The 20,004-nt window shown below is 44.7% G+C and overlaps 1 long non-coding RNA gene across 1 annotated transcript; it reads left to right on the top strand.

The window, feature by feature from the left end:
* The first annotated feature begins 18,262 nt into the window (after positions 1 to 18,262).
* Positions 18,263 to 19,596, top strand: LOC115569119 (uncharacterized). Its single transcript, XR_003981493.1, has 2 exons — positions 18,263 to 18,592; positions 19,201 to 19,596. It is a non-coding gene; the product is annotated as an uncharacterized LOC115569119 (long non-coding RNA).
* The last annotated feature ends 408 nt before the right edge of the window (positions 19,597 to 20,004 follow it).

The raw sequence follows: 20,004 nt of genomic DNA, 5'->3' as shown, positions 1-20,004 counted from the left end.
CCCCGGACAACATAGCTCCTATGATCATTCAGGTGCTCAAACCCCTCCACCACGATAAGGTGCCGGTTCAAGGAGGAGTAACATTAACTTGATATTGGTATTAAAAAATGTTTTAATACATAATCCATGTCTTATTATAAATTAGGATGGTATGGTCGACACAACATGGAAAGTGGACTGGTAGCTGAAGAGGTGCCAGTTCACTTCCTGGGTTACTGCTGAGGTGCCCTTGAGCAAGGCACCGAATCCCCCATGTGCTCCCCGGGCACTGACATGGTAGCCCACTGCTCCAAGCTTGCTGTGTGTGCGTGTGTGTATGTATGTGTATACTTACAATGTGCAGCTAGTGATGGGTTAAATGAGGATTCATTTCAGGTGTGTTTGCATGTAGCATGGAAATATATACTGACAAATAAAGATTCTTCTTCTTCTGGTATCAATCTGAAAGGTAAATCATCGAATTTTACTCAGTGGCCTTTGTGCCCTGTCATGTGGCCTTGGTGCCCCTGAAAAAAAAATGTTAAAAAGTGAAGGCCAAATGGTCTTGCCCCTAAAATCCTAAAATTACGAAATTCCCACCCTGGTAAAGAGACTGTGATAGAGGAGAGTGTTCCTCCTGAAGTTGTGCCTATTGATGGGGGAGAGGCGTGGCCTGTTATCATCATAGGAGAGGCACAGGCAGCTGCTGAAGAGTTTAATAGTAAACTGAAAGGGTTGCTGCAGGCTGAAGGGAAAACAATGGAGGACCTCAAATCATTTTTCCCCAGTACACCCCTACCCACTAGCTCCACTGAATCCATCCTTTGCGCTGTCGGAGATTTGTTGGACAAGGCAACCAAACCAGCTGATGGTGGGAGTTATGGTTGACTATGCATGTTCTCGGGAGCCCTACCAACACCACCAGGTTAGGAACCATTTGACCATTCACTAGAGCAGAAATGGATTATAGTGGAGGAGACTGAAATCCATGCTGAGGAAGAGTACGAAACTTCTATAAACTAGCTTAGTTCCTCAGTACATCAAGTGCATGCTTATCCAGAAGTGGATACAAGGCAAGCTGAGATCCAGAGCTTGAAGGCGAAAAAAAAAGAGCTAAAGTCAATGGGCCTCATTCACCAATATCTTCTTAAGAATCTTCTTAGATTCTTTCTTAAGTTGTTCTTAAGAGGTTCCTTAAGAAAACCCTAAGTGAGATTCACCAACTCGTTCGTAAGCCTCAGAATTATTCGCAGCTGTGTTCTTACATTGATGAAAGCCGCAGGAGCAATATATATGCCATTGTTTTGCGGGCCTTGGATGGAGAACTGCCACGTATAAATATGGTGGGGGGGTTACTAATTGATGGCATGTTTCCAATTTACTTGATTTATCTTAAATCATTGACACATTTAATTTATTTTAGAATTTAAATTCTTTGTAAATTACCAAAAATATGAAATAAATAAATACATGAATAAATATGACAGAATTATCACTGTAATATTGCATTTTATTGAACTACACAAGAGAAGAAAACACAACCATGCCAACATTTCGGCACTGAAATGTGCGTAAGAGTACTCCTGAGTGTTCGTAGGATTTGTTCTTGCCTAAGAAAAAATCCTAGATAAGAAAAAATTCATGAATGCCACAATCTTCGTAAAATCTTCATAAGTGGGACTTAAGAACAAATTTGTTCGTAAGAACGGTTCATGAATGAGGCCCAATGATTGCATCAGTAGTGACCAAATCAGCCAATGTCAGAGATGATTACATGGAGGCTTCCAAACAGGTCTCCAACTCCTCCAAGGGAACACCGAAAAGGTCTGAAGAGAATTTCTGCTATAGGTGTGGTGAGAGCAGACATTTTGCCACAAAGTGAGAATCAAGCCAAGGTTATCAGAAAGCTAATTCATGCTTTGAAGGTGACAAAAGACAGACAACAGTCTGGTGATGCCACCACCAAAGAAGTTAACTGTGGGGTCAAGAAAAGTGCTGTTACCTCATCAGTGCCGGCTGGCATCCCTGAAGGCTTGGTTGGTCCACCCAGCATAGTACCTGTGAAAGTAAATGGACATTCCTGTGATGGCTTGTTCAATAGTGGCTCTCAGGTCACCATTATCTTTGAGACTTGGTATCAAACTTACCTGTCTGATGTCCCAATATGCCCCGTATCTGGTCTAGCCCTGTGGGGGCTAAGTGAATTTGAGACCAGCTATCCCTACCATGGGTATGTGGTGGTCGATGTTGAATATCCAGCAAAGGTTGCCCCCCAGCCCCAAACTGCAGACCAGACTCCTGTCATTGTGGGGACCAATGCCAGTCACATCCGACGTCTTGTGCAGCAATGTAAGGACAATGGAATTGACATTACCCAGACACTGGGGATATAAGTATGTTATGGAGACGACAGTCTAACATCGCCTAACACAGCCACAGCCCTGGAAGAGGAGGATGATATTGGCTGTGTGTTATGGCAAGGCCCTGGCCCACTGACTCTGTCCCCTGGTGGTGACTGTAGTGCAGTCTGCAAAGTCAAGTATAATCTTCATGTCGACAAAGAAATCCTGATGGTTGATTCGTCTCCTGTAGCCCCATTCCCAGCTGGTTTGCTACTTCTGCCCATGGTGGTGCCCAGTGAAGAAGTGAACGTCAGCCATTTCAGAATCCTGGTCCAAAATGTGTCCTTGACAGAGACACTCATACCAGTGGGAACAGTTATCGGGCGTATGTATCTGACAGATGCAGTCACCCCTCTCTCTCCATCCAAGACAGCTGCCACCGAGTTTGATGCAAACTTGATCAACTTCAGAGACTTACCTGTCTCGGAGGAGTGGAAAGAGAGACTCCGTCAAAAGCTATCCACAAGGTCCAAGGTGTTCTTGCTCCACGAATGGGATGTCGGATTGGCAATGGGAGTTGAGCACACGATCCAAATGTCAGATCCACAGCTGTTCAGGGAGCACTCTCATCGCCTGGCTCCGGCTGACCTGGAAGACGTGAGAAAGCACCTCCAAGAACTGTTAAGTGCAGGGATCATTAAAGAGTATCATAGCCCCTATGCATCCCTAATCGTGATTGTTCGCAAAAAGAATGGAGCAGTTTGAGCAGTTATTACCAAATCGCCATGGCAGAGGAAGATAAGGAAAAGACGGCATTCATCTGCCCACTGGGGTTCTTCCAGTTTAAGAGGATGCCGCAGGGGATAACTGGAGCCCCAGCCACCTTCCAAAGATTAATGGAGAAGGCTGTGGGTGACATGAACCTGCTCGAAGTCCTTGTCTACCTTGATGACCTGACTGTATTAGGCCGAAATTTAGAAGAGCACAAAGACTTCTTAAAGTCCTTTACCGTCTGGCAGAGGTTGGATTGACAAATGTCAATCCTGCCTCCCAAAGGTAATACCTTGGACATCTTGTGTCGGCCGATGGAGTATTGCCTGACCCAGCCAAGACAGAGGCAGTTACAAGTTGGCCACAGCCTACGCTCCTTCTTGGGATTTTGTGATTATTACCGCAGTTTCATCACCAATTATGCAGCCATTGTCTGGCCATTGTCTTAGCTCACAAAAGACTACGCTCCAACCCAGCAGGACAAGAAGCCTGAGAAAGACAACACAAAGACTTCGACTCCGAGCCCTTTGGTAAGAGATGGGACCAGTCCTGCACCGAGGCTTTCCACAAGATTATCCACTGCCTTACCCATGCACCTGTGTTGGCCTTTGCGGATCCCAACAAGCCATATGTCCTGCATGTGGACGCCAGCTTGAAAGGGCTTGGTGCCGTCCTCTATCAGGAACACAGTGAGGGTCTAAGACCAGTCGCCTTCGCCAGCAGGAAACTAAAGACATCTGAGAGGAACTACCCCGTTCACCACCTGCAGTTTCTGGCCCTTAAGTGGGCAGTTGTGGATAAATTCCATGGTTATTTGTATGGGGTCAGGTTCACCGTACGTATGTACAATAACCCGCTCACGTACGTGCTATCGACTACCAAGCTCAGTGCTGTGGGGCATAGATGGCTCTCTGCCTTATCCACCTATGACTTCGATGTCCAGTACCGACCAGGCAGACAGATATAGACGCTGACCTGCTCTCAAGGAATATGCCTGATGACAGTTCAGAGGAATGGAATTTATGCATTCCCAACTTACCAGGAGTTTAAATCATTGTGGCAGATGTTAAAACAGGAGCTGATTGAAGCTCTGGAGGATGATGCAGACATCCGATCTGCCATACAAGCTGTTAACATGGCAAATGGCCGGAAGAGTATGGATCCCGTTCAGAGCGCTCTCGTCTAACAAAAGAGATGGGGAAACTGATGATGAAAGATGGGCTACTCCATCGCTTAAGCAAGCGTCCCTCCGGAGAAGAACTCACTCAACTTGTCTTGCCAAGCGAGTTCAGAGAAGTGGTGCTGATGATCTCGGAAACCTTGGTATTGAAAGAACTACAGACTTATTGAGGAGCAGGTTCTTTTGGCCAAAACTGGCATGTGACGTTGAGCAGTACATAACACTGCATGAAAAGTGGGATTTTCGGCCCCGTAAACGCCCAGAAATCTCCCCAATTTTCGGCAGTTAACGACAATTTACAGGCTGTGAACGTGGCGTTTGTCTGTGCCGAAAATTGTCGGAAACGAACCATGACGTCAGCGGAGCTCCCGGAGGTGCGAACGCCTCTAATTTGCATATGAATAGCAGCGAAACCACGCCTGACCAGAGAATGTGTGGGCTTGCTTGAATATCCTCACTCAGTATTGGATGAAACCACTACTCATAAACAAGCAAAATCACTCGTGATTGGTCACCCTGGGTCATTATAAATGTAAACCCCGGTGGGAATATATATATATATATATATTATGTTTATATATTTATATTTGTATGATTTATTCATTCATTTATATTTATGATATCATCAATGACATTAATGAATTTACTGAGGAAAGGAACATTTGCCAGGAAGGAGTTGTTTATTCAAAGAAAGAGTTTTATTAGCACAAACACAACCACACAGCATGTACAAAGCATAATCTGCCCACACAACAAACGGGAAGCTCACAAGAGGCCCAAAATCCTACAGCACGACTAAGTGTCTGTTTCTGCAGACGTCTGTGGTGCGCTGCCCTGTACTTCGGAATCGCCTCTCATGTGACTGTAGTGTGGCGCAGAGCTCGGTGAGCTCCCGGCTGCGAAAGGATGGAGGTCGCACAATTCATCCAGACACCCCGCCATCTTGTGCCGTCTTCCTCCTCAGACATCAGGTCCATGGCGGCGCACTTCAAAAGGTCCACCTCATCCTCAGCTAGCACACTGTCTCGCTTCCAGCAGCTGTAAAAATATTCAATAAAGACGATCAGTACTGCGCTATGCACTGCGTATGGACACAACACATCTATTATTTAATAGAATAATAGTCACATTGACCAAAAACGGATCCAATCTAATAAATCTTACCCTCTTTGTCCTCGATCCACTCCGAGCTGAACTCCTCACAGCCTCCGCCTGCGATGCAAGATCTGGTTGTTTGTTGTCCTGCGTACTGTATCGTAATGTCTTACAGGCAGCTGGAAAACAATTAAAAAGACTGGTATGAATAAAGAAACGTAAGTCACAGTAAAATTAAGCGAGGGAGAAAACAGTAACAGTTACTTACACACAATGGCAGCATTATCGGCATCGTGTAAATCTGGACTTGCAGACGTGGCTCCGAGCTAACAGGAGGTCGCGGCCTTGTTATGAGGCGACGTTAGTCTGTGAAAACAAAATGCTCGCAGCGATAAACCTCCGTGTCCCTCTGCGGCAGCGAAGCTCCGTCCGTCGGCGACATTCTTCGTGGCGACCCGGCAAAGCTCCTCCCGTCCGCGCAGACGTCCTCTCAACAATGGCCGGGCCGCTAGCCTAGCTCCTGCTAGCTAGCTTAGCTCCTGCTAGCCAGCTTAGCCGAACTTGCTTTGTGTCCAATCAAACACAAACACTTCGACTGCGATGGAGAGTCCAACTCACACACTCACAGCACGTCGTCCGACAACAGTTCACAGTCTGTTAGTGATAAAACACGACACTGACGACACACACAGTCCACTGTTAGCTGCTCGACGCCATTAACTCTCCGCTCCTTCTTCCTCGTCACTCACGCTCCGGTCTACCCGGAAGTGTAAAAACTCTTACAGGTCATGAACTCTCACACGCAATAAGAATTACTTTTCAACTGCTTTTAAAACATTCAGAACCCATGAAATTATAGAAATACTTTTTTTTCACATTTTAATATCTTGGTTATCTCAAAATATTTCATGCAAATTTTAACTTCTTAACAACTGGCGTTTTATCTTTAACTTGTTCTCAGGAGAGAGAGAGAGAGAAAAAAGAATAAATAATCTTTTTTACATAACACTGGCCATTGCTAATGACATACACAGTAATTAATCTAGCATACTTTCATTAAATAAATCCATTCAAGCTCAAATATAAGGGTTTATAATTAGGCAATACTGAGCCTCATCTATTTATACCAGAGATTTCTTAAAATAAAGTTAACACCTCTTAGAAAAAGGTCACCTGGGGTAAAACTCCCCCTGCAACCCTGATTTGCATTTGTATAGCTTCTGTAAAGCCTCCCCTAGAATCAGGGGGAGGAGGGTCATTGGGGGACAACTGCCAAGGAGGCCCACGTCAATTTCCGACAATTTACATCAGTTTGCAGTGTAGCCTGCAAATTGCCGCGTGCAGCCGCAAACCTGAAATTCCACGTCAATCTACAGTGCCGCATACTGACGAAAATCCCACTTTTCATGCAGTGTAAAGAACTGTGGAGAGCGTGTCACTTGAGGACCCCCTGTCATAGGGTAGCACCCTTACATCACATTTCAAGCAATGGACTGATGGATCTGATATGCATCAATTTTTTATCCATGGAGCCAGATTCTGCAGGTATCAGCAATGTGTTAGTGGTCACGGATCATTTCACTCGTTATGCTCAGGATTTCCCATCTCGAAATCGGAAAGCACAGACGGTGGCATATATCCTGGTGGACAAGTATTTCCTGCATGGTGGCCTGCCAGCAAGAATCCACTCAGATCAGGGAAGAGACTTTGACAGTCAATTAATCAAGAGCTCTTGAAGATGATGGGGATCCGGATATCACAGACCACTCCCTACCACCCGCAGGGAGATCCGCAGCCCGAGAGATTCAACAGAACTCTTATTTTCATGCTGGGAACCCTGGGCTGTGTGAGGAAACGGCAGCGGAGTAAACATATTGGCTACTTGGTTCAACAGACAACAGTACCAAATGTGATGCTACAGGGGACTCACCCTATTTCTGAATGTTAGGCAAAGAAGTAAGGCTTCCAATAGATTTGTGCTTTGGAACCTCTCCTGATGGCAAAGCTGCCGGTTGCCATTCATGCCATGTAGTCAAGCTAAAAGACAACGAGCAAAGAGCTTATAAGCTTGCCTCTGAAGCAGCCTACAAGACACATCAGAGGAACAAGAGGTCCTATGATAAAAGAGTGGGATTCCAGACACTGGATATCGGCGACAGAGTGTTGCTAAGGAATTTAGGATTTAAAGGAAAACATAAGTTGGAGAGTCTTTGGAGTCCTATCCCTTACGTGGTCCTGGGAAAGATGCCCAACCTTCCAGTGTACAAAGTGAAACCGCAGGATGGAGGAGGAGGAGTCAAAACTCTCCATCATGCAGTGCATGAAAAGTGGGATTTTCGTCAGTATGTGGCACTGTAGATTGACGTGGAATTTCAGGTTTGCGGCTGCACGCAGCAATTTGCAGGCAACACTGAGTTGTTGCCTGCAAACTTGTGAGCTTCCCGTTTGTTGTGTGGGCAAATTATGCTTTGTACATGCTGTGTGTTTGTGTTAATAAAACTCTTTCTTTGAATAAACAACTCCTTCCTGGCAAATGTTCCTTTCCTCAGTAAATTCATTCATGTCATTGATGATATCATAAATATAAATGAATGAATAAATCATATAAATATAAATATAATATATATATATATACATATATATATATATATATATACATATATATATATATATATATATATATATATATATATATATATATTGTAATGATCGGGGCAGTGCCGGTTGCCGACGGGTAGCGCTGTTGGCGCAAAGACTGATGGGAGTGATTCTCAAGCGTTTATCAGATTGTTGTTGTGATGTGTTCCGACGTGATGTTTTGTGTACATGTTTGATCGGTGCTGTTGTGTTCTAAGGATGTTAGATGTGAATCAACATAGACATTGTTGTTTGTAGAGTGCACTATGACAGAGTATGGGAAGGCGGGTGATGAGGTTTGTCAAATGTTTGTGTCAAAAGGTGTGAATAAAGTTGTGGTCTATGCACGTTACCACGTCAGTAACACAGGACCCTGTTGAAGTTAAAGATCTGTCTGGAGCGACTTTCTTCTTCTCGAGCTCGTCACAATATATATATATATATATATATATATATATATATATATATATATATATATATATATATATATATATGTATTCCCACCGGGTTTTACATTTATAATGACCCAGGGTGACCAATCACGAGTGATTTTGCTTGTTTATGAGTAGTGGTTTCATCCAACACTGAGTGAGGATATTCAAGCCAGCCCACACATTCTCTGGCCAGGCATGGTTTTGCTGCTATTCATATGCAAATTAGAGGCGTTCGCACCTCCGGGAGCTCCACATACGTCATGGTTCATTTCCGACAATTTTCGGCACAGACAAACGTCACGTTCACAGTCTGTAAATTGTCGTTAACTGCTGAAAATAAGGGAGATTTCCGGGCGTTTACGGGGCCGAAAATCCCACTTTTCATGCAGTGATGATCATCTCCTGCCGATTGGACAGTTAGTGAGACTGCCAACAGTGGAGACTGAGAACAAGTCACATGACAAGACAAGATCAAGAACAAGAGCTGAGACACAAAAAAGATCAAAGAATGTCTTACCTGAAGTACAGGAAGCTCTTCAAGAGTTGCAGGAGTGTACAGATTCCTCTTCAGATGTGGAGTATTATGGACCTGAAAAACCCTACAGTACTTACCTGAAGGAGATCCTGGAAAAGGAAAGAAATACTGCTGGACAGTTAGATCTCATCCAAGATGATAGTGATTCTTCTCAACAGTCAGATGGAAATTCTGCTGAGGATAGTTTGTCAGAGGGAAACAGTTTGGAGGAGGAACACCACAGTGTGAGAGAAGAGGATTGAGATCAAGATTCAGTTCCTGAGGAAGCATGTGATCCAGAGTCTGATAACCCTTCCCACGATGCACATCCAGAGACAGTCACTAAGACAAAAGTGATCAGCAAACCTAAAAAACATCCAAAATGACTAGTGAAACCAGTCATTAAGTTAACTTATGATGAGCCTGGTAGGGCAAAAGATCAGCTTCTCACTATTGTGCATAGAGGTGTTATCATTAAGATAGGTAAGAGTTAAGTTAAACTAAGTCATGCACCTTTTCCCCTAGTATACTTTAAAAAGGTAAAGTTCATTATGTTTGATGAGGACATCAAAAACATTTAGAAGGGGAAGTGTGTAACCCTTGTGTTAAAAGCATGAGGTAATAAGTGAAACTTGTAGTGTCATTTAATAATCAAAGCATATAAATAGTGTGATTAAAAAGGTTGGAATTCATTAAAAAAGTTATGATAACAATTTTAAAAGCAGTTTCAAAATTATAATGTGTTTATTGTTTTATTTAAACGATAATGTTCCAAAACTGTCTAACTAGCATTTATGGGGTTAAATTGTTGTCTTTGCATTTATACATGGTACAGTGTTTATAGTCTTTTCCTTTAAAAAGAGGGAGAATTCATTTACAGTGTTTTTACAGTGACATTTTATTTTGAAGGTTTAAAAAAAGAGCAGTCATAGTTTTGTTTAATTTTCTTGTTCATTAGAAATAGAAAAATTTTCTCGACCTATTGTTTTTTGAATGACGATTTTTTTTGTCCTAAATGATCACATTTTTCACTGCCTGAACATACCCCAAATCTCAACAAACTTTGAATATGTAGAGGGTCTTGCCCTGAATCCATCTACGCAGCACACCCCCAACAGCAGCATGCCCTGACGCGTGTGGACTGCGAAGGCCCGTTCATCGCTGCTTGCGGCTTTAATTAAAACTTTAACTTAAGAAATGTGAATTCATAGGTACTCATGTGTGTACTTTAACTCTGTAAGACCCAAATATAGAAAAACCTACCCACTTTTCAGATGTTGTTGTAGGAGGCCTCTGATGCAGAAATGAAAGAGTTTCTATAAAAAAAATGTTTATGTACGATTTTAGAAAAATGTTGGGCTTAGTTGGGAGCAGAATTTCTGTATATGTAATCACGTTCTCTGAACAACAATTCAGAACAATTAAGGGTTCATTTGCAGGGTTGATTGCTTACTTAGCCCCATAAAGGTATGTAACATTAAAAATAATCACATATTAGTCATATTTTTATGAAAAAAATATATATATATTAAAAAAACTAGCAACTTCTTCATTCCTTTTTTTCTTTTCATGGCTGATTTTCATTCATGGTGAAAGTCCCAAAAACAGTTCTTGTTCTCTGTACAGCGAAGGCAAACATCACACTTGCTGCATTGCGTGTTAGTGTATCCTTTAATACAGCGTCTGCAGCGTCCTCTCCCTGTCTTCATTGGGAAATGTGCAACTAGGTCCTTGCGTACATCCAATGGGAGGTGTGCACTTCTCTTGGATGGTCTCTTCTGAGGAGTCAGAGGACTTTCTGATGTCACTGTTTCTGGGCTTCCTTTGCCTGAAGATGGTCGTCCTCTCTTTGGAGTTTGGAGCGCCATGTTAACCAGGATGAGAGAGGATGCTCACTGTGCCCGATACTGTCTTCTGTTCATTGTTTCTTTGATAGACATCTTGAGAGAGGATGATGGTGTGCCAGAAGATGTACATGTACCAGTGACAGCGATGGGGGACCTCTATTTGGCTGTAAATGAGTCCAACAAATCCACACCTCCCATGTACTTGTTGTAGGCACCAACAATGTAAGGCCTCTCAACTTCAGTGTAGGTTTGGCTGGCTTTGTCCCAGCGTTGAATCTTCTGCACAGGTTCAGGTCCAGCAAAGGATAACACAAGTGTGAAGACTCCTGTTGCCATACCATTTGACAGCACAGATGTTGTGATTCCCCTCCACTCTGACGTCATCGCTTCCTCTCCCCTTTTCCTCAAGCTCTTTTGTCTTCAAGGTCACAGTTGGGCAGGCGCACCTGCCTGGCTGTTCCCACGTAATGAATTCCCAAATGTTTTCCAGGCAGACAATACTGTCTGCTTATCGTAGGTCGCTTTGGACAAAAGCATCTGTTGAATTCCCTAAATGTAAATGGCTCTACTTATCACGCTAAAAGAAATGTGCATCCCAATCACCAGCCATTTAGTCACACAATACTGCCTTGACAAGACAATACTGCTTGTAATGCTCTCTAATTATCATACTAAAGGGAAAACATGCATTCCCCCACTGACATCCACGCCAAACATTCAGGAACATTTTCACCTTTCCCAGAACTGAACTGTCTGTTGATATCCTCTTTGTGGACAAAGTCGTGGAATTTTAAGTCAGTCTGATCAAATTAACTAAATTTTTTAGAGATAATACTTTTAAATCAGTAAAATTTGACCAGAACACAACACAAGGGTAGTATGTATACTGTCCATGTATAAAAAAAAACACTCTGTTTCAGGCAGTGGTGTAGTGGAGGGAATATAACCTGTTTTTGCACACTGCAACAAGTCTGCTATTTTGACTACCACACTCACCCAGCGTTGTAGAATTGAAACAAATTTATAACAAGCTCTCAATTAAATTTGATGAATCTATTCTACAAAAACTACATACATGTTCTAGACATTGTAATAACAACAAAAAATATATAAAAGACATTTCACTTACTTGAATTTGATGAATCCAGTCCAATGAAACAAAGCTATGTTGTCCGAAGGAAACCATGAGAGGTTGTGTGAGTTCATGGCCATGAGACGGGACTTATAAACAAATGTACTATCCAATAGCATCGTGAGACTGAACAATAGGACCCAATGACTATGTAAATGTGGTAAAAAACAAGATAAAATATAACAGATTCACTAGCAAGGACCACACCATCAACGACATGCGTTTAAGGATTTATTAGTGACAAAGGAAAACGAAGTGTCGAAGATCTTGGTTCTTTTGAGTTCTTCGAGTGCGTTGTGGGGATTCTTGCAGAGAATCCGCCGCCGCTCCCGGGCAGCGACGGACCCCCTCATGGACCTACGAAGGAGAGGAGAGAAAGAAGAAACAGACAGAGAGAAATGGGGTGGGGGGGAGGGGTGCAGAATACGAGAGCGAAGCAGATGAGAGGGTCAGGTGGTTATTTATAGAAATGCGGAAGTTGGCGCTGTTGAGGTGTGGTCCTGCTCCTGAAACTTCGCCAATTAAGCTTCAATTCACTAGCAAGGACCACACCATCAACGACATGCGTTTAAGGATTTATTAGTGACAAAGGAAAACGAAGTGTCGAAGATCTTGGTTCTTTTGAGTTCTTCGAGTGCGTTGTGGGGATTCTTGCAGAGAATCCGCCGCCGCTCCCGGGCAGCGACGGACCCCCAAAAACCTCCAATTACTTGAGAAGATATTGAGCGGATCTGAGATCTTTGAGATCTGAACAGATGTAACGGTGGTACGTTTGGGAGGACCAGCGGCCTATGAGATGTATGAAGTGTTCTGGGAAGCCATTACGGGAGGCTGAAGTGGCAGCTCCGATTCTGAAGGAGTGCCCAGAGTAGTTGTCGGGCAAAATACCAGACAATGAGAGCACCCGGCGAAAGTGATGGTGGAACCAGAATCGAGTAGCCACTTGGCTGGATTCGGAGATGAAAAGAGGATCTGTCGTTGTTGTGAGATATACGGAATTGCAAGAAATTTGCGAGGGTTTCGAAGGGATTCAGTGGTGATTGGACCTTGAAGAAGAAGACGGGTGTAGGCGGACCAAATTGATTGGTTTTGGTTTGCTTTAAGTGGAACACCATAGTGTCGTCTGAAAAGCGAGACAAGTCAGAAATGCAAGCATGAAGGCTTGAGTCGAAGTGAATGGTTGAGGAGGTGAATTCGGAGCATCTGAGGAAGCCAAAAGGCAAGCAAGAACATGGCTTCCAGGGTTTGGGGCGACTTGAGGAGTGCCGTACCCGGAACGGATTGTGTGGAGGCAGATTAACGGCGAGTTGGCATTAAGAGGAAGACGGCGAGGGCTTAACGAACTGTTAACGAACAGCCGGTTATTGTCTTAGAAAGAAGCTGATACCGCTAAGGTAAGCTTGGTGGTGCGTGATTTGTCATGAGGAATGGGCGTAAGTACTGAAAGAAGTCGTGGTGATGAGATCGAATGACGGAAAGGTTGTGTTGTATTGGTCGTGAAAGTAATGGAAGCTTTCCAAGCTGTCCAGTAGGAAGAGAGGGTCGAGGGTGATAGGCTGTTGATGGTGGAGCTCTGGTAGTCGCTTGTCAGGGGTATAAGCGCAGGATTTACGAGTTGAATGTCGACGCCCAACTGGCGTAGGGAAGGTATCTGCGTGAGGTGCCAAGCTTCTGAACTTCTGGCATTCATTAGCGAGCTTCGGGGGCGATTCTGCCACAAGCCATCTTCCTTTGTAGAAACCCCCAAAACCGGCCTAAGGAGCAGCATCGCTGTACAGATGGATGTCATGTGGGTTAGTTGGTTGGTCATCGTAAAAGAAAGTGATTGCGTTCCAATTGGTGATAGGGTTGAGTCACGGACAGATTTCAGCAAGGCTCGAGCTATCCAGGGAGATGGAGGTCAAGAGTGATGGGACGGAAGGGACAGAAGCTGACGTTTGGTGCGGCGCTGGGCGCAGAAGAAGGTTCGGCTGAGCTTTCCGACCGGGAATGAAGTCTAAAACTTGTTAGTGTCAAGAATGATTCCGAGAAACTCAAGGGATGTGGAGGGGCCCTCTGTTTTCTCTGCGACGATGGGACCCCGAGGTTGGAGAAGACAGAAGTCAGGGTAATCAGGCCGGAAGCGGGTGGCGATGTGGTGGGGGGAAATTGTTAGACTGGATCCAGCTGAGGGCTTCAGGTGGGGTGTCGAAGAGTTTAGGCTGCTTTGCGACCAAAGGTGAGCCTAACGGTGAAGTAATATATACCACGCCAATGGATGCTGAAGAAACGGCAGAAGTCGGGGTGAATAGGGAGGACTTTAAGAGCACTGGTCTGTTCCTGGACCTTCCTTAACTTCCTTAGCGAGCGTGCGGTCAACTGAATCTGGCTCGGTTATGGTCGACTGAAGATTATTGATTTCAAAAGAGATAGATGATTGTGTGGAGTCCGGGGTGAAGACCTTCTTCAAGTCCTTTATGAGAAACTAGCTTTGGCGAGGTAGGTTGTACAGGCATTCGGGGTGGGCGTGGCCCCCGCTGCAAAAGGAGTAAACGTGGAGGAAGCGGCACTGGGACACGGTGCATCCGGTACTGTTGAAGCCGTTGCAAATCGAACAACCTCCTTGGTGCATGACGGACCTGCCTTTCTTATATACGCCGTTGATTACGGGAAGATGACAGAAGGGGTAGATGACATCTGTTCTGGAGGTATGGGTGCTGGTGGAGCTGCCGACAACAGGCGAGAGAAGGCTGAAGCTCTCGTTTGGTTTTTTTGTGCGGCCCAGTGTGGGTAGCTGTGTATAAAGTGAAATTAGTGGTTGCCTGTTGAGGGGGAAGAACGGGTGCTGACGACCCCAGCCGACATGAGCTGCTGGGACTGATGGAGCTGGGAGATGGAAGCTCCCTGCATCCCGGCATAGGTGCTGGCACCCGGTGCCAGGAGCCCCGGTTGAAGCGAGGTGCTGTGGTTGCTGGAATTAGGCGGCAGAGGGCACTGGCATCTTGGTGCCAGGAGACTTGGTTGAAGCGAGGTGCTGTTGTTGATAGAAACAGGAAGCAGAGGGCGCTGGCATCCCGGTGCCAGGAGCCCTGGTTGAAGCAATCTGCTGTGGTTGCTGGAAATAGGCGCCAGAGGGCGCTGGCATCTCGGTGCCAGGAGCCCCGGTTGAAGCGAGCAGCTGTGGTTGCTTGAAACGGGAAGCAGGGGGTGCTGACATCTCGGTGCTGGGAGCCCCGGTTGATCAAGCTGCTGTGGTTGCTTGAAACGGGAAGCAGGGGGGCGCTGGCATCTCGGTGCCAGGAGCCCCGGTTGAAGCGAGCTGCTGTGGTTGCTGGAAACAGGAAGCAGAGGGCTCTGGCATCTCGGTGCCAGGATCAGAATCAGAATCAGAATCCTTAAATGTCCCGCAGACGGGGGAATTTGTTTCTCGCAGCAGCAGAATATTACGAGAATAGAGCAATAGCAAAATAGATAATATAATAGACACTATAATTAAAAAGGGGAAGAAAATCGAATCGAATCAACGTATATACATATTTACATGATGTAGTGCAAGAATGGACAGTAATTTTTTAATATACAGACTGGAACGGTTGAAGCGAGCTGCTGTGGTTGCTGGAAACAGGAAGCAGACGGCGCTGGCATCTCGGTGCCAGGAGCCCCGGTTGAAGCGAGCTGCTGTGGTTGCTCGAAACAGGAGCAGAGGGCGCTGGCATCTCGGTGCCAGGGTCAAAATCTGAATCAGAATCCTTTAATGTCCCGCAGACGGGGAAATTTGTTGTCGCGGCAGAATATTACGAGAACAGCGCAATAGCAAAATAGACAATAGAATAGACACTATAATTAAAAAGGGGGAGAAAATAGCATCGAAGTACATATTTACATGATGTAGTGCAAGAATTGACAGTAATTTTTATATACAGACCGGAGCCCCGGTTGAAGCGAGCTGCTGTGGTTGCTGGAAACAGGAAGCAGAGGGCACTGGCGTCTCAGTGCCAGGGGCCCCAGTTGAAGCGAGCTGCTGTGGTTGCTGGACACAGGAAGCAGAGGGCGCTGGCATCTCGGTGCCAGGAGCCCTGGTTGAAGCGAGCTGCTGTGGTTGCTGGAAACAGGAAGCAGGGGGCGCTGGCATCTCGGTGCCAGGAGCCCCGGTTGAAGCGAGCTGCTGTGGTTGCTGGACACAGGAAGCAGAGGGCGCTGGCATCCCGGTGCCAAGAGCCTCCGCTGAAACAGGCTGCTGTGGTTGTTAGCAGTGGGCTGTAGGGGGCACTGGCATCCCTGTGCCAGGAGCCTCCGCAAAGTTTAGCTGCGGTGATGGCCGGAACTGGATGGCGGTGGGCACTGTGGCGTTTGCCCTTGAGGTTGTAGGTTGCTGTAGCTAATGATGATAATCCTGATAGAAGTTGGAGGGTCCTGGAATCTATCTGGGCGCTCCCTCTGGAGTGTAGTGATGCGAGAAGTGGTGGCGGAAACTCTGGAGTTGTTTGATCTGGCAGAGGATCTCTGTCTCTGCTTTTGCTGCTGTTCTGTGTTTTCTTTGGGCTTTGTCATTTGATTGTACTGTCCCTTTAACAAGAGCGTAGACGTCACTGCCTGTAGGGCTGTGCGTGATGACGTCGCCTGGAAGCGATCTGGTGTTAACGGAACGAACAGCCATGAGTTTATTTATTTATTTTTCGAAGATTGGCTGTTGTGGTGGCTAGAACTGGATGGCAGTGGGCACCATGACGTTGCCCTAGATGTTGTAGGTTGCTAGTGTCGATGATGAAAATCCTGATGGGGATTGGAGGGTCCTGAAATCCATCTGGGCACTCCCTTTGGAGTGGAGTGATGACGAGAGGTGGTAGCAGAAACTCTAGAGTCATTTGATCTGGCTGAGGATCTCTGTCCCCACTTTACTGTACTGTCCCTTTTAACAGGAGCGTCGACGTCGCGGTGTGTGTTGCGTGCGCGTGATGACGTCACCCGGAAGAGAGCTGGTGTTGACGGAAGAAGCACACATGCGTGTGGAGAAAGTTTGGCTTTATAGTCCATTCGGTTAAACAGAATTCATTTGTCGTTTAAAGTTTTCTGGGGAGCGGCTACTGTCCAAATCGGTGACTGTAGAAGATGAAAGCCGGTCGGGGGAACTCACCGGAGCGTGGAGACGTTGTGACCGGCGAGTTGTTCAGCCGGTGTTGGCGGAACGATGGCGGGAGGCTTCGCTTCTTGGAGGTGAAGGAGTCGGCGAACTGTGGCGAACTGCAGCGACGGTGACTTTCTGTTCCGGAAATTCCTCGTCCTCTCTTTGCTGCGGAAGGAGGTGGGCTGGGAGACACGGGAGAGTCGTCGGGCGAACTATGATAATCTTGGATGTTGAGGAGAGATGAACCAGGCGGGAGACGAACCATGGATGAGACGAAGTTGGTGCTCTTCGGACCCGCTCGCGTCCTAGCCGGCTGTTGGGCCACTGGAATCGGGTCCTCGGGTACGGAGGTGACGGGAGAGTAGTCGGCTTCAGATGAATGGTGATCCTCATCTCGTCTGAAAGATTGTCCGACGGGAATAGTGATACGAAGTCCATGATGAGGTGAGTAGAGCCTGATGTTGCTCGAACAAAAGTTTGGATGTGCTCGGGCGAGGCGATGTCGCGTGATCTCGTTTCTGGGTGCGAGAGCGCAGAATACGAGAGCGAAGCAGATGAGAGGGTCAGGTGGTTATTTATAGAAATGCGGAAGTTGGCGCTGTTGAGGTGTGGTCCTGCTCCTGAAACTTCGCCAATTAAGCTTCAATTGTTTTTTAGGATGGCTAAAGGTAACGTCGTAATATTAAAACAAGGGGTCTTAGAGGGTTAAAAAGAAAGATAATATTTAAAACTGAGTTAATCAGGGTTCTAAATATTTGATAAATATCTTAAAAGAACCAAAAAGCCCTGCCCTCATCAATCTGACTACTGTAGGGAGTGCTACATACAGTAAATGTTCCATGTTCTATAAGTTTTACAGTATATGTTTTATATGTTTAAAAGTATATGTTTTATAGTATAAGGTTTATATGTTGTATATGTTTTGTATATTTTACAGTATATGTTTTCTATGTTTTACAATATATGTTTTCTATGTTTTACAATATGTGTTTATATGTTTCACAGTATATTTGTACATGTTTTATATGTTTTATATGTGCTATCTGAGTTTTAACCTGGTTTGTTCAATCATAACTTTAAATGTGACACAACGTCATGACAACAAAGACATCAAACACAGTTAGTACATTTACTCAAGTACTGTAATTACCTATGTAACCCCTATGAAAATACCACTTTGGGTTTACTGACTATTATTTATTTGTTCGGCTTTATAGTAATTCATTTTCATTTTAATATTTGGGTTTGTGAGGAAAACTGTATTTTAAGTTGACTGCAGTTGTGTAAAATAGCCGCTAGAGGGCGCTTTATGTATGTAAAACTGAGTGAATTCAGAAGATGCGAGCATTGCATGCTGGGATTGACCGACCTCACCTAGGCCTGATGTTAACGAGACCGCGATACAGTCACGAGTGAAGTTGATGACAAGTTATGCAAGGAATACTACCTTATACTGATGTTTATGATTTTGTACGTGTCCGAAGTCGTTGACGGAGGGTTCTGATCACTGCGACCGGAGGATTTGCTGTATTTTGTTTTATACGATTGAGGACTCCGGTGAGTGTACTAGCTTAGCATGCTACGTTGCTAGCGGACACATTATTTGTTCAGTTCAGTTATGATTAAGCTATGTTGAACCTTTCTTATTATCAAAAACCAATCGGGGTCAACTGTTAATGTTATGGAGATGTTGAAATGAGTGTATAAGCTGAGTTTTGTGTTTTGGAAATGCATTTATTTCCAAATGTGGAACCGTGATTTTTACTGTGTCATTCTCAGGCGCCATGTTTAAGGTTGGAAAGTTAACAACGTGCTAGATGAGTGCTAATGTTCATGATTTGTACACGTAAAGGTCTTCTTGGTAATAATATGCGTTAGTTCATGTTTAGATGGTAAGAAAAATGCATAATAGTAGATGTGAATAAGAAATACATGATTTGGTAAGTGAAAAAAGATGATAAAGAATAAATGGTGTACATGATTTAACAATACTGTTAAAAAAGGGATAAAAACATGATGTCTAAGGTTTGATGTCTCAGGATGAAGTTTATCATTCCTTTTGTGGTCAGTATTATAAGTTGCACTTGAGTTAAAGAGAATAAGAGAGATACGATACTGTACAGTAATTGGTGATTGATAATTATTTTTAATTTCTGCTATGGCAGATTGGTTTTTTTGTTGCTGGATCTACACTGTGGGATAGCATCGATTCCAACCAGGACTTCTGTCTGGTGCGAGGCAAGGTTAGAGGGGATCTGGATTCCTTCATCTTCATCATCTTCCTGAAGATCCATTCCTGGAGCAGATAAGATCTAAAGCTGCGCAGCAATCATACAAACACACACACTACCCGGGTAGCACATACACATTGAGACACTTGGATGAACCCGAATACAAACTGAACTTTTGGACCAGACTTTGATGGACATTGATATCGGACAGCAATACGCTGTCAAGGGCAACTTTCAGTTTTGTTTTTTTTGTTTAGTGGAGAATTGAATCTGAGGTGTGATTCTACTTTTTGTTGCTTGTGAAAATAAACATCCCTGTGTTTACATTTACACTAACTCATCCCTCGCTCTTTGAGTTGAATCTGAGTACAGTAGTCAAGTAAGTGTTGTTCTTACTGGGTTACACCTATTAGGGCTGTCACTTTTTCAAAAAATCAAGTTCGAACTAATTTGAAGTGACACACAATTTATTCGAATGAATTTGAATTCCCCCCCCCAATACCACACGACATTATTGTCATTATTTGAGTTACGTTGCTCCAGCACCTCCGCTCGTCTGTGGTGCCTCGGTCTCCGCTGCCTCAAGTGGGTGGCAACCTAGCAGGTGAGTCCGCAGATTTGTTGTCATTGTAGAGTAAAGCCCTATTCGCACGGGACTAGTATAACCTGGAGACCTCCAGTAATTTGTAATAATTGCGGAGGTCGTCTGTGATCTTAATCCCGTGCAAATCTACCATT

This window comes from Sparus aurata, chromosome 18, assembly GCF_900880675.1.
Source record: "Sparus aurata chromosome 18, fSpaAur1.1, whole genome shotgun sequence".
NCBI classification, from domain to species: Eukaryota; Metazoa; Chordata; class Actinopteri; order Spariformes; family Sparidae; genus Sparus; species Sparus aurata.
The sequence above is the reverse complement of the archived record's forward strand: the minus strand, read 5'-3'. Positions and strand labels throughout refer to the sequence as shown.